Source organism: Sinohyriopsis cumingii, chromosome 7 (genome assembly GCF_028554795.1).
Source record: "Sinohyriopsis cumingii isolate HCF-2022 chromosome 7, ASM2855479v2, whole genome shotgun sequence".
NCBI lineage: Eukaryota > Metazoa > Mollusca > Bivalvia > Unionida > Unionidae > Sinohyriopsis > Sinohyriopsis cumingii.
The window spans coordinates 45,301,037-45,315,605 of NC_142967.1; the positions used below are offsets into that span (position 1 = coordinate 45,301,037).

General features: G+C 34.8%; 1 long non-coding RNA gene across 1 annotated transcript; it reads right to left on the reverse strand.

Moving 5' to 3' along the window:
* Window positions 1-549: 549 nt before the first annotated feature.
* Window positions 550-12,173, reverse strand: LOC149795126 (uncharacterized). The gene is made up of 2 exons (XR_016422086.1): window positions 12,048-12,173; window positions 550-1,505 (listed from the first exon to the last, which is right to left on the reverse strand). It is a non-coding gene; the product is annotated as an uncharacterized LOC149795126 (long non-coding RNA).
* Between the last annotated feature and the right edge of the window lie 2,396 nt (window positions 12,174-14,569).

The window sequence follows — 14,569 nt, forward strand, 5'->3', positions numbered from 1 at the left end:
AGCACAAATCCGCAGTACATATCCGCTATAATGAATCATAGCAGGTACTAAATTGATACAAGCACACATCCCCAGTATATATCTGCTAGATCAGTCATATCAGTTATTAACTGGATAAAAGCGCACATCGCCAGTAGATGGACTATATATCCAGCTTGCAATGTATACGCCTCCGAGCATTTTGTAGCATCATTAAATGTGATTGTTTTGTCGCAAGTAGCAACAGTTATCGTAAATAACTAATTATTCTCGACAGTGCAGTCGTAACATAAGAGATAAAAGCGTTTTCCGATGATACAATCAAAGGTTCTTTTTGCAAATCTCTCTCTCTGTTGTCTCTATATCTTTCCCCTTCTGCCTTACTCTCTCTCTCTCTCTCTCTCTCTCTTTCTCTCTCTCTCTCTCTCTCTCACACACACACACACACACACACACACAGGCATAAACACGTGCACGCACATACACACACCAAATACGATAATGAAAAAGCGGCATGATTAAGATAAATGTTTCTGCCATGACAACAAGACATTAACAACTTCATATACACAAACTGTATAAATTTTTATGCCGATTAACGTTGGAATTGTCTATAATATTCTTGGAATTTTTACATCAAATTTAAATTCGAATAACAATATATGTGCTTTTGATTATAAGTGAAAACATAAATGAAACCATTGTAACTCTAATGTATGCATCTGTCTTTTCATATGTGTTTGGAACTCGTGTTAAGATATGACGCAGACAAGAACAGGTACTGATGCAACTTGTAGTTCGATTTTGTTTTCTTTCTTCAATCTAAGGTTTGCAGTCGAACCTCGGATGTATTAAATGGTCTCATACTGAGTCAATACGCAGGGGTGATAGATGGTTGGTGAGGGAGGAGGAAGACATGGCAATGTTAGTCAGTTACGTTTGATGTTACAGTTTTTCTTCTAAATATCTGAATAAGGAAACATATTTGGTACGGAGTATGTCTGTGCATTTCTTTGGACGCTCCAACACGTGGGGCAGGCGATCGGCAATTCCTGCCGCTTTATGTTTGTCTTCTGCATGTGAGAAATAGGATCTGGACAGAAGGTGGTCGGATACGCTGCCAGAGGATGCGGAAAACTCATTTCATCTTCGTAATAATTATTGTCGCCAGTCTTGACCATAAAACCGTCGTTTTCGGGAACATTCACGTGCACCGTCTTCGGAAATTTACGTTTTTGCTTTTTTGCCTTTTCCTTGGCACTTTGTCTTGCCTTATAGTTCACGACTCGACAGGAAATGGCAGGAAGTCTCATCATCATAATTTCGTGAGATGTGACATGCGCATTGTACTTTCCGCCTGGTTTTCTCGTGAAAATCTTCTTCTTGATGTCAAGGTCAGTCGATGCTGCATCGGTCTTTTCACCAGTCTCTGTTAGTAGATATTTCTCATCAGCTGGATCTTGTGACTCCACGGCATCGCATAGAGACTCAGTTTGTACTCCTTTATTGTTCTCCATTTGTGTCACCTTTAATAATATAAGCGAGATATAATGTAAAAATATAGATTACTGGAAAATAAATTTGGTCAATGTTTATACAGGTTTTCTGCATAGATGATCTAAAAGTTTGAGATTTAGTACTTTGTTGCCAAGATTTCACAACGTTCTCGTCGCTTCTTTTATAACCTGCTTGTTACCTGTATTTCAAGCTCTATACAGTCCCTATCCGATACAAATAGATTGATATTATATATGCAATAATAATGATTTTAAAAATCTGTAATTGCGTCCTCGATTAGAGAAATAAACATATCTGCAGGAAGACTGAAGGCAAAAAAAAAAGAAGAACAGACTTCAAGATTTACAGTACATCTAACATCTGTACGAGTATGTTAGTAAATTTGAACAAGTCAGAAAAGTGAAATCTCCTGCACAGTTTTAAAGTATCTCTCGACCTTAATTTAAAAAGTCAAAAAGTGTACTTTAATTATTTGCCCTTAAATAGTAACAAGCTGGGACCCTCTGCCTTGCATTCAAAGCCCTAACTGTGATTGCTATTTTCTCCTACAATTTCAGTACTACTGGTTGAACTGACCCTCGGCCACCTTTTAAAAAACGCAGAAATACCATTTTAAAAATAGATTATCCCAAATTTACTATGCCAATCATGTGTCCTGAAAACTATTTAGGTAAGTATGTAAAACTGTATATACTCAATCAATCAATCTTTCTTTCCTCCATCAAAAACATAATTAGGCTAGACTTCAGAATATAGATTGCATTGTTTCATGGTCTCGTTATTGAAGCCAAAATAATGTGTTGCGGTAAATAAACATACGATAATCCATTACGGTTCTAAATATTTAAATAAAGTAATGAGAACGCCATAATAACTACGCTGATTGCTGTTTGGCCGAGACATATAAAGTAGCTTCAACGCATTTCCGTTGCAGCTCTTTAGCCGTTGATTCGATTTCAACCTTTCAATAGCCTATTGTCATCATATCAAGGTCGGTAGATCTTCCGGTTTCTTCTAAAGCCTCTACAGGACACACGGTACTAATTCAACTCCAATAGTAAACATATGGAAATACCATCATATTCAAAATTCAATAACTTAAAATTCTCCATGCACATCTAACCTTGGTGCAAGCTTATGTGTGGAGAACACCATATGACCCGCGGCATTTTGTTTACATACATGTGCATGAAACACATGTTATTGATTCTGCACCAAAGAAACAGGTGCTACTTTCATTATTGAGTACTCCTGAGCCAAGCCTGTAAGAATGCTCAATTTGCATCAGTAGAAATTTGTCTATATTTTTAAAAAAATTTACATATAGGATAAGCTCTCGAAAAACATTTTGACTAAAATTTTAATTTTCATTACTAACCAATTATGGACCACCAAACCCGTAAATACACTATTATTTCTTCACCCATTTCTAGACTGGTTCACAGTTCTTCCGTATAATTAGTACCGTGTGTTCTATAACCAGATTTATATTTTTTAGAAAAAGTTGTATTTTACTCATTGATATTGGAGTATAATTGTAAGAAAGAATTGGCCATGCTTTTGCATGGATAATAGTGCAATATGTGATACCAATGTCTATAGCTAAATTGCATCCGCATTACATGTTGCTGTGTTGTATTGTACTTATTAGTGGCTTATTCTTGTTATTAAAATAATTGTTTTCTGCCTTTGTATCTTCATGTTATCTTTCTATAGCATGCATGCTACACAAAAGAAACACAAGCATGCTGACATCAGCAAGTATGACATCACAGGGTATCAAATTACATGACGCATTGTATTTTCATCTCTCACTGGCTATAAGACAAGTTTTAAATCTTTAAAATTTCAAAATTGCATTTCTTTTCTTGCTGACTGTCACAGAAATAAGATGCATTGCATCCCTATTCACATCAGTCAAACAAAACAAATAAGTGTGCCACATGACAGGTCAAAATGACAAGAGGCCATTGCCCTTTTGTGACTAAAACAAATACACACACCCATGAAGCATCAAGAGATGCTGACATTCCAAACTTATTTAAACTATCATCACATGTTATTCATCACCCCCAAATCTTAATAAAAAGGTATAAAAGCAAAAGAAAAGTTCCATAAGCTTTAATATACTGAATAATTAAATAACATGGTGCTACTTTTAGTATAAAACTATGGGGAAGGGTGAGGAAGCAAAGAATAGACAGATTAATTTCTTCAAGCCTGGTAATGTTCTGCACAACAAGGAGGAAAATGTGCATCAACCCAAAAGACACAGCAACATGAGGTATGTTATATAAGGACAACAAGAGACAAATTTGAAAAAGCTATCCAAAGTTCCTATAATGCTGACATTGATGTTGGAGACAGAAAGTGTATGTACAAGCTGTTACGCCTCAAGCTATTAAGTATGCTGGAGGTGGAGAAATGTGTGAAAAACTTTGCGATGCCAAGACATGTCCATGTCTCTATGCAATATGCTTTTTTTTTTTTTTTTTTTTTTGTGCTATGGGTTATGTATGCTATAATGTGTTTTTGTTGGGATAGCTTGTTGGATCAAATTCTTGTAGTGCATAAGTTTTCCTATTATATTCCGTATTCATATACAACGGAAATTCTTTTTATACGTTTTGAATTTTGAAGAACGGTGATATCCCCTTATTTTTTTAATCTTATTGATTCTTATGTATGTGTTAAATCACCTTTCTTAATAAGATTAGGCTGAGCTCCATGAAGGGTTCACATTTTTTTTTTAATTATTATGCTTCTCCCCCATGGATCAGGTCTATCTTTTAATTAGAAATATCTCAAAATTGGTTCAATCGTAGAGAGAGAAAAAAAAAAAAAAAAAAATTTCCCTACTATTGATTTGAGTTGCAAACCAAAATTCTGATTTTATACATTTCCTTTTTTTAAATTTTAGATTAGTTTTAAATTTAAATTTAAGTTTAAAATCCAATTTCAATTCACATAGATTTTTAGTTGCTGTTAGTGATAGAAGAGATAGAAATTCAGTTAAAATTTATTTTTTTTCAAGAGGGGTTCCTTTCCAGATTCTGCCATGGGCCTGTTCACTTCGCGTAGCGCCATGTGACATAGCCCCAAGGCATCATTATCTGTACTTTCCCTCTTGAGGTATTCCCTAGGTTAAAATTTGATTGGGCCACATTTCTTAATATTATTAACAATAAAACTTGAAATTTTATATAAAGTTGCTTTGCTCAAATCACCATCAAGATATAATATACATTGTGGTTTAAATTTACTCTTTAAGTTAATTTCATCAATTATTTTTTTCCTATCAACTTCTGTTTCCTTACAATATAACATTACGTGTTTTTTATTGTACATTCCTATTTTACACAGCGGACATTTAGGCGGTACTCCGACCATGTGCCGTCTCGCTGCAACCTCTCCCGTCAACCACGCATCATGCATGTATTTGAAGGCGAGGCTTTGTATTTTTAAAGATCCTAATTGTGACCAGTGCCCCCATGCCTTTTTCCAGTTCACATATAAATTTTCACGTTCAACTTTACTTTGTATATTTTTGGTTATGTCATTCCGAATCCATTTATATGAGAGTTTTTCGTCCTGGTCCCAAAATTCTTTTGTGTCCCTATATTTCATTAATAGATCTCTTATACTCTTATATTTTCTAGGTGTTTCTAAAAGTTTCATTAATTTGTTATTTTTATATATTCCTTCCCTGTTCCGCAAAACGAATCCAAACCAATATATATATATATATCCCCTCCCATGGTAATTTAGGTTCGTCACTCAGTCGTTTAAATCTATTTAAAATATTGGTAACTTTAAAAATTATGGGGCTTGGTAACCCTATTCCCCCTGATTCTTTCGCCTTGTATAATGTTTCTTTTATAACATAATGTAATTTAAAATCCCATATATATTTAATTATAAGTTTATCTATATTATTTAAAATTATGTTACTTATGTTAGTAGACTTCATAATATAATTCAAATTTGTATACATATATGTTTTGGCCACCTGTGCCCGTTCCATTAAACATAACGGTATAAGTGCCCAGATATCGATATTTCTTTTTATCTCACCTTCCATTTTTTTACAGTTTTCCTTTTCTTCATTTTTGCCAAAGTACACACCAAGTGCTTTAACAGTATCTTTAAACATATGGGCTGGTATGCTGGAAAGCCTACCGCGCCAGTTGCCTATCTCTAAAATGTCTGTTTTATCATGATTTATTTTTGACCCCGATGCTCTTCCAAATGTTTCATATTCCTTTATAAGGTTCTCAAAGGATTTCGGGTCCTCTAAAAAGTTAGTGCAATCATCTGCATGTTGTAACATTTTCACTTCCTCTTTGATATTTGGAACATTTATACCTTTAATTCCTTTATTTAGTTTTACACTGATACTGAGCATTTCGATTGCTATCTCGTATAATAGCATTGATAGTGGGCATCCTTGCCGCACCGATCTTTTAATGTCAAATTGTTCTGTCATGGCTCCGTTATTTTGAACTCTTGAAGTTATGTTATTATATAAAATTTTTGTCCATTTCCGGAAAGGTTCTCCGAAGCCAAATTTTTCCAGGACTTTCTGTATATAGTTATGCTCTATTCTATCAAAGGCTTTTTCTTGATCAAAAAGTACCATAGCAACTTTCTGTCCCTTATTTTGTACATGTTCTAAAATTGCAGTTATACTTAATATGTTATTTTGTATGTCCCTATTTTTGGGCCCACACGTTTGGTTTACATTTATTATTCCACCTATCCCCTTTTTTAGCCTATTGCTTAAGATTCTACTTAATATTTTGTAATCCGTATTAAGGAGGGAGATGGGCCTCCAATTTTTTAGTTCTTCCCTATCCCCTTTGCCTTTAAATATTAAAATGATGACCCCTTCTTTCATCGTTTCCGACATTTCATTATTTCTTAAAAATATATTGTTATATAACCATTCAAGAATGGGCAACAGCTCTCCGCTAAATGTCATATAGAATTCTGCAGAGAGTCCATCTCCCCCTGGAGATTTTCCCTTCTTCATTGTATTTATACTGTCTAAAATTTCTTCTTGTGATATAAAATCATCACATATTTGTTTAAAATTATCATTAATTTTTTCACATGGTATATCTTGTAAGTATTCATCTATTTCATTCTCTGATATTTTTTGAGACGTATACAGTGTTGCATAATAGTTTTTAATATGATCCATAACTTCCTGTTTTTCCATTATTGTTGTTGTTGTTATGTTGATTTTGACCTTCTCCATAAATTTATCTCCCCCCATTCTTTTCTCTTCTCTTTTATATAATCCCTCTGCTTTTTTATATATCCCCGTAAATTTCCCTGCCCTAATTTCTCTACCCCTACTTTCTATTTTATTTATTTCTTCCAATCTGTTTGTTAAATTGGTCTCTATATCCTTAGCATTTGTTTTTTGTAGTTGGTATCTGATCGCTTCTCTTTCTGTTTTCAGTTTCCTATTTTTTAAATTACAGTGTTCAATCGCTAGTTTTTTTAGTTTGACTTTAAGTTTTTCCCATTCTAATATTATATCAATATATTCCCTATTCTTAAAATCTTCTATCTCTTTCTTTACCCTTTGTATAAAATCTGTATCTTTTAAAATTGAATTATTTATCATCCATCTTCCATGCCCCCATTTTATTCTATTTTTAAAAATTACAGTCATATTAATAAGTTTATGATCGGATATTTTAAAATCTGTGATATTCGTTTCTTTGTATACATTTTCATCATAGTTGTTACAGTAAAATTTGTCTAAGCGGCTTCCTTTATTTATTTTATAATTATAAGTATATTCTTTCCTTAATAAGTTCTGTACTCGGTATACATCCGTTAATTTATATTTTTTGATAAAAAAGTCCATATCCGGTTTGATCCTAATGTCGTTTGGTGCTAGATCTCCCTCCCTATCTATATTTTCTCCCACACAAATGTTATTGATTCTGCACCAAATGAATCAGGTGCTACTTTCATTATTGAGTACTCATGAGACAAGCCTGTAAGAATACTAAAATTGCATCAGTAATTTGTCACTATTTTTTTAAAATTACATCTAGGATAAGCTCTCAAAAGATATTTTTACTAAAATTGTAATTTTCATTATTAACCAATTATGGACCACCAAACCCGTAAATACTCTATTATTTCTTCACACATTTCTAGACTGGTTCACATTTCTTCCATATAATTAGTACCGTGTACAGCCAAAGACAACCTGAGTCAGGCACCTGGGCTCGGTTTTACGAAATGTACCGGAATTTTTTCCCATGTTAAGATTTTACACGATCGTGCTTATGATACTTCAGACACTATAAATGCTTTTGTTAGAGACACAGATAGTAGTTAGGATGCAAAATCGCATTTTTAGTTTTAAAATTGAACAAATAGAAACGTTTCTATTCCTAAAGCTTTTTTTTTAAATTTCACAAAATTTGAACAAATGCTCAAAATGTCATCAGAGATAAAACCAAGAGTATTATCTGGAGAGATTAAAGATTATATGACTGTATTTGAATCCCTGTGAAAATTATACTGTTACCAAGCAATAAGAAGCGTATTCCGATATCTCAATCTGGTGAAGATATATTTGATTTTTTTTCGCTCAAGTTTCATTGACATAAAGACATATGGTACATATTTGTAAAACATAAGTTTTCGTATAATATGTTCACTCATAAGACAAAAACAAATATATTTCTAGACAATTATTTTTGTCGCTTTAAAAGGATATACATTAAGAAAAGAAAGAACATGAAGAATAGTAAAAGAGATATTCTTACAGTACAGTATGAGAGTATACAAATATCTGCACATCCATTCACACAAGCATATACAGATAGATGCATATATGCACATTAACATATAATAATAATAATGACTTTGTAGTGCGCCTAATCTTAAGAAGCTCTAAGCGCTTTACAACATTCAACAATACATATAAGATATAAAAAAACAATGATATGATTACAAAAACAAACACCTTGAAATTAGAAAACATTTATATAAAAAAACATGCTGAGAATATTTAAGGTAGGAAACATTATTAGGTCTTTAAGTTTGTTCTTGCAGTCGAAATAAGTGAGTTTTGAGAGCTCTCTTGAATGTGATCAATGTGTCTTTGTGTCTAAGTTCAGTGGGCAATTCATTCCACGGTGCTGAGCCCTGGTATGCAAAAGAACGCTGTCCATATGACCTTGTTTTCATAGTGGGAATAATGAGTATATGACTGTCAGAAGAGGAGCGTAAGTATCTTGCTGGTGTGTACACATGGGTGAGGTCGGATAGGTATGTTGGACTAGAGTCCCACAGTAAAACGTAGCACAGAGAACAAATTTTGTGTTTGATTCTGGATAGAATGGATAGCCAGTGTAGGGTACAGAGAAGCGGGGAGGTGTGCTCTGATCGTGGTACTCTAAGTATGATCCGAGCAGCTGTGTTTTGAACTTTTTGAAGTTTCTGGAGCAGATATTGAGATAAACCTGACAGAATTGAGTTACAATAGTCCAGTTTTGAAAGTACTAATGAACACACAAGTGTTTTAGTGGCATCAACTGAAAGATATTTGCGAATGGAGCTGATGCGTCTCAGCTCAAAATATGCAGCCTTGCATATGTTCATGACATGTTGGTGCAATGTGAGAGTACTGTCCAGAGTAACACCTAGGTTTCGTACTGATTGTGTGAATTTATTGTTGGTGTTGCTGATATTTATTGTTTGAGGTAAAGGATGTGAATGAGAAAGTCTGTGTTGTGATCAGAATGGCCTCAGTTTTATCATCATTCATCTGCAGCTTGTTACATGTCATCCATGATTTCACATCAGGAATGCACCTCTCTACACCGTGGATGGTAGCATCAACTTCAGTTGGGTGGCTAGATTTGTATATTTGGGTGTCATCAGCGTACAATTTGTGAGACGGTGGATGATGATCTATGCCACTTGAGAGCGACTGAGTGTACATAATGATGAGAACATGTCCAAGAACAGACCCTTGTGAAACAACACAACATAGATCAACTGGGCTGGAGTGTATTCCATTTGCAGATACAATTTGTGTCCTGCTGACCAAGTAGGACTTGAACCACATTAAGGCTGTATCATGAATGCCAAATACATGCTGGAGACGGTGAAGTAATATATCATGGTCTATTGTGTCAAATGCTGCAGACAAATCAAGGAGGGTGAGGACTGTACTCTTTCCGCTATCCAAGGCAGAGAGAATGTCATTAACTACTTTTAGAAGAGTAGTTTCAGTACTGTGGCAAGGGCGATATGCAGATTGTACATTGCTAAAATGAGATACAAGCTGGGATAGAACAACCTTTCCTAAGATTTTTTATATGAATGGGAGATTAGAAACTGGGCGGTTGTTCTTTAAATCGTTATGGTCAAGTGTTGGTCTCTTCAGGAGAGGCTTTACAATGACAATTTTGAAAAATGATGGGAATTTCCCGGATGAGAGAGAGGTATTAATAACATCAGTTAGTGAAGGCAATACTGGATCTAAGCACTCAAGCAGCAGTGATGTTGGAATTGGATCAAGTTCACATGACTTTGGTACACTCTTCATCACGACTGTACGTACGAAATCCATAGAGACAGGTCCAAATGATGCTAATGGTTGCCGCTCAAATTCTGTATCCCAACTGTATGGTGACGACGAGTCGATTGAAATTGTGGTGAAATCGCCACCACCCCCACGCTCACATAAGCATTTCCATACATGCACATATGTTTTCAAACATATTGTTATAGTTCTATTAACTGTTTGTATATTGACCAGCTATTATCAATTTTTTCCCCATGTATAGTTTCTGCAAGTGCTATATTTTTATTAAAGCTGAAAACAAAAACCTTTTTTTGAACCGAGTAAACCTTGGTCTGTCTCTATAAAATCTAGATTTATAAATGTATTGTTTTGCGTATAGAATTATCAGATTAACTACAATTATCACACTGTGTTTTGTCTTTGATTCCAGAGACATTTTGAAATATTTGCCGTTGCATAAAATAATACGTGGGCAGCGTTGTTGAACAGAATATATCAGTGTGGCCGTATCAATGGATGAATATCGGATTTGAAGCGCCATTGTTCCCCTACTTATCCTTTTACGGACCACACCCAAAATCAATATTTGCATTCCGCATCATGTGTGTATGGTAAGAAAAAGATGCGAGCCTTTGATTTACTCCAGTCGCGCAGAAGAGAGATTAATTCAGAGTGGAATAAAATGTTTTCTTGCCTTAATGCAACGTATTTGCTAGAAGGGATAACAATAATGATGCGCGTGAAGTTGAATTTCAACTCGTTTTCTCCTCACTAACTAGTGTGCATCTTCAGGTCTTTATCAATTAAAACAAGGTTCATAACCTCTTTAATAGCACATATTTACATTCCGCAAAATAAATCAATTACGCATTGCTTAACAGATCGCAAAAGTGGTCATTTCCCAGTAGTTCTGTCGTTTAAACGCATAATTGGCTTCAAAAATTCGTTGCATAGCAAACAACGCGCATAATATTCTTTTTTCTTCCTAAATGATCGTTTTCCTTTACAAGCAGGAGCTGGGACCTACGTACCTTCCCCAAATGCATACCGAGGCAGTCGACACTGGCTGCTCTGGGCAAGTATCCAATCCAAGACCCTTGGATTACGATTCCAGCGTATTACGAACTCACAAGAAAAATTTAAATTGAATTTCATAATTGTACTTTTCTAAATATAACAACAGCGATCATACATGCTTTTCTCAGATTTAGCATTCGTCAGATCGCTCAGTTGAGTTGACAACCCCGCTCTCATGGATAATGCTTCAACGAACCCATCGAAATTTGGGGAACACTGATACCAGAAGAGACAAAAATACCCACGCACCCACATATATAACAGCTAGTGAAACCGGGGCCTTGTGTACACGATATAAACTTTTTCAGTAGGTGTTCTTCAATGGAGAGCAGATAATGAGGTGCAACTAAAGAAAACAAACGCTGAATGTAGCATACAGTACATTGTATTATTCTATTACCAGTGACTTTATCTGCATAGTCCAGATACGCGTTTCCGAGATTCGAGGGCTATGATTGCCACTGTAGGAGAATTTTCGCTGACCTCGCAACAAAAACGTTCCATGTGCAAGACTCAAGAGAAAATTAGACAATACTAAAATGTAGTCTATTTAAAAAGTAGAAGAAAAAAAAGATAATAGATTTTCGTTGCTAATGACTTTCCATAATAAATGTTCTAATTTTGTCAAGTAAAATGATCATTTTGGAAGAAAGAAGAATATTATGCATATTATTTGTTCAGCTACGAACCTTTGGATGTCAAACACGTCAAACTGTATCGAAAACAATATCTGGGGAGTGATTTTTCAAACAATGCATGATTTAAAATCACTTGTATTTCTGTAAACGTTATCATAAATGAGAAACGGTAATATAATAATACGATATTCATTAAAACAGTGAAAGCAAACAATTGTTCTTAAAATTGAACAAGAAGTCTGTGTTTGCAAAACAAATACCCGACTTACCGTTTTGAACACAAATCACAAATTGAACCTCTTCGCTAAGACCATGGCGGTTGGGGCTATTGTTCCTCCAAGCGCGTTCGCATCATCGCTATGGCTGCTCCTCTGGTAGATACGTTATACTTTCAAATTCGTTTTGCAACTACGCCGTTTGACGTCATTATTATGTGAACTACGTCATCGAGGATAGTGCAAGATATAAATAACTTTGATAGCTCACATACAAAACTCAAGCATTTAAACGTTTGCTACACTGATATAACCAAGAATAACCGCAGTCTTAGAGTTAAAAAAACAAATCGGGCATCAAAATAAGTTATAAAACAATCATTTTGAATTTAATTACATCGATAGCATAAAGAAATCTACAAAAACTGGAGTTCTGTTCTGTTATTTTTTTTTTAATTTAAATTTATTCATTAGATTGTATAAGCTGAATTATTTTTTCCGACGTCTGTATGAAAGATTTTGTAATACATTCTATCTGGGCTTAGATGTGTGTTTTTGCGTCCATTGAATACATGTATTATTATTTCCGTTATTTTTTTCCATAAATCTGGACGTTTATTAATGTTGTTATTTTTTACGGGTTGTCTCATACTACGAATCTTTCCAAAAAAAAATTCTCATTTTCTAAGATCAAATTAGTTTGCGACATGCCTGTCTTATCGGGACGAAATTTTATTGATTTACGCAATGCAATTAATTTGGCTTCAAATTTAAGCGTTTGTTTTGTAACTGGTACTGCTGTCCAATTTCTTTTTTTTTTTTTTTCTTTCTTCAATTTAATTAATTTTATCTATCTTGAAGTACATTGCATGATTCGTGGTTATATCAGTCTAGCATATGTTTCTGTCTATAGGCATTGCACATGGATGCTTCAACGTTATTTATACTTCGCTTTATGAACCATGACGTAGCTCAAATACCCAAGGATTTCAGCTTGTTTAGTTAAGACAGTGCTTTGAGAATATAACAAGCCAATCTGAAGAGCATATATACCTATGATGCGCATGCGCTTGAACCAAAAAGGTATGGGCATATTTCTAATTTCCTATTTAATGACATATTTGCATAATCCAGACCCCGTGTCACTTGGAATCTAAAAGAGCATATAATGTATCCATATAGTTTCCGAATGTTGTTGGGGGTTGAGGGCGTCAACGCCATTTCTCAGCTCAAGATAGGCTATACGTCACGGCCAGTATAACTGGTGGAGGAACTGACCGAGAAAATCCCAGTAAAAACCACGGACCACGAAAAGCTACTGGTAAGCTTTCTCACATATCTACACGGGTCAGTCCCGAGACTCATACAGATGTGAGATGGCAGTGATCGGTAACTGTGAAAGTTTTGAAACACTCGGCCACCCGGGGCCACAGTTTCCGAATGACCTACTACCACTTTTGCTAAAGGTTAAGGATAGATTCAGATCGAAGATCGGTAATTCTGAACTCGTCCTTTCATGCGTAGAAAATGATATGAATCCTATTAGTCTAACTTATGACCCTGGGGCTAAGCTCCTTAGGGCTCGGGTTAATATTAGATCATGGGGCACTTGTTAGTTGCACATCTCAGTTTGTGTTTTCGTGCCAGTAACTTTATATATGACTATAGGATAGGGATCGCAATAGTTTCCATGTCACGACGCATGTGATAAGTTTCTGTGGTTAAGGATACACCCAGGATCCTATGCTGACTGCATGCCCAAATTATGTGTCTTTAATATCTGAAAATTCCTGTCTATGGCTGCAAATTCCATATAAAATGTTCCATTCATAAATATTTAAGCTCTAATTCTTTGCACCTTTGAGAGCGGGAGTGATATGACCGTCTTGGGCTAAAGACAAAGAATATTTCAATGAGTCTTCAAGGCAATCATATCATTAAGAACACACGGGTAAATAACTTGTAACGAATGTACTACCTCATTAACGATACAAACACTTATTTTATGAAAAGGAACACACGAAACCTTCTTCGGTGTCGTTGTTGGTTATTCAGACGATTGTTGAGAAATAACGCATAAGTTGTAACAGTTATCTCCCTTGTCTAAAAAAATACATGTCATATTGGAAGACTGACCAATCAGAATTGTGGAATTAAAATCTTTTCGGACACGATTCACGTTGATAATAAACCATACAATAACTCCTTTCTATACTAAGTGTATAATAATATAATTTACTATATCTGTATCATACATTACATAATTACATTTTAATGTTAGGAGGTTGTCAGCCATTTTGTTTTACTCGTTTCAGGATTGCCAGTCGTCATGTGACTGACTTCTCGCTTGTTAATCACTTGATCTATATGTGGCCTTCTTGGAGTTTTTATGTTAGATTATCCACACGATTGTTTAGAAATGGCAAATCAGTTGTAATAGTTATCTCCTTTGTGCCAAACCATAATCTATTTGAAGGACTGACCAATCAGAATTGTGTAATTAAAATCTAGTCTTCGTTCTGGGCATAATTACCACTCATTACGAACCACATATTAACTCCATTCTATAGTAAGCA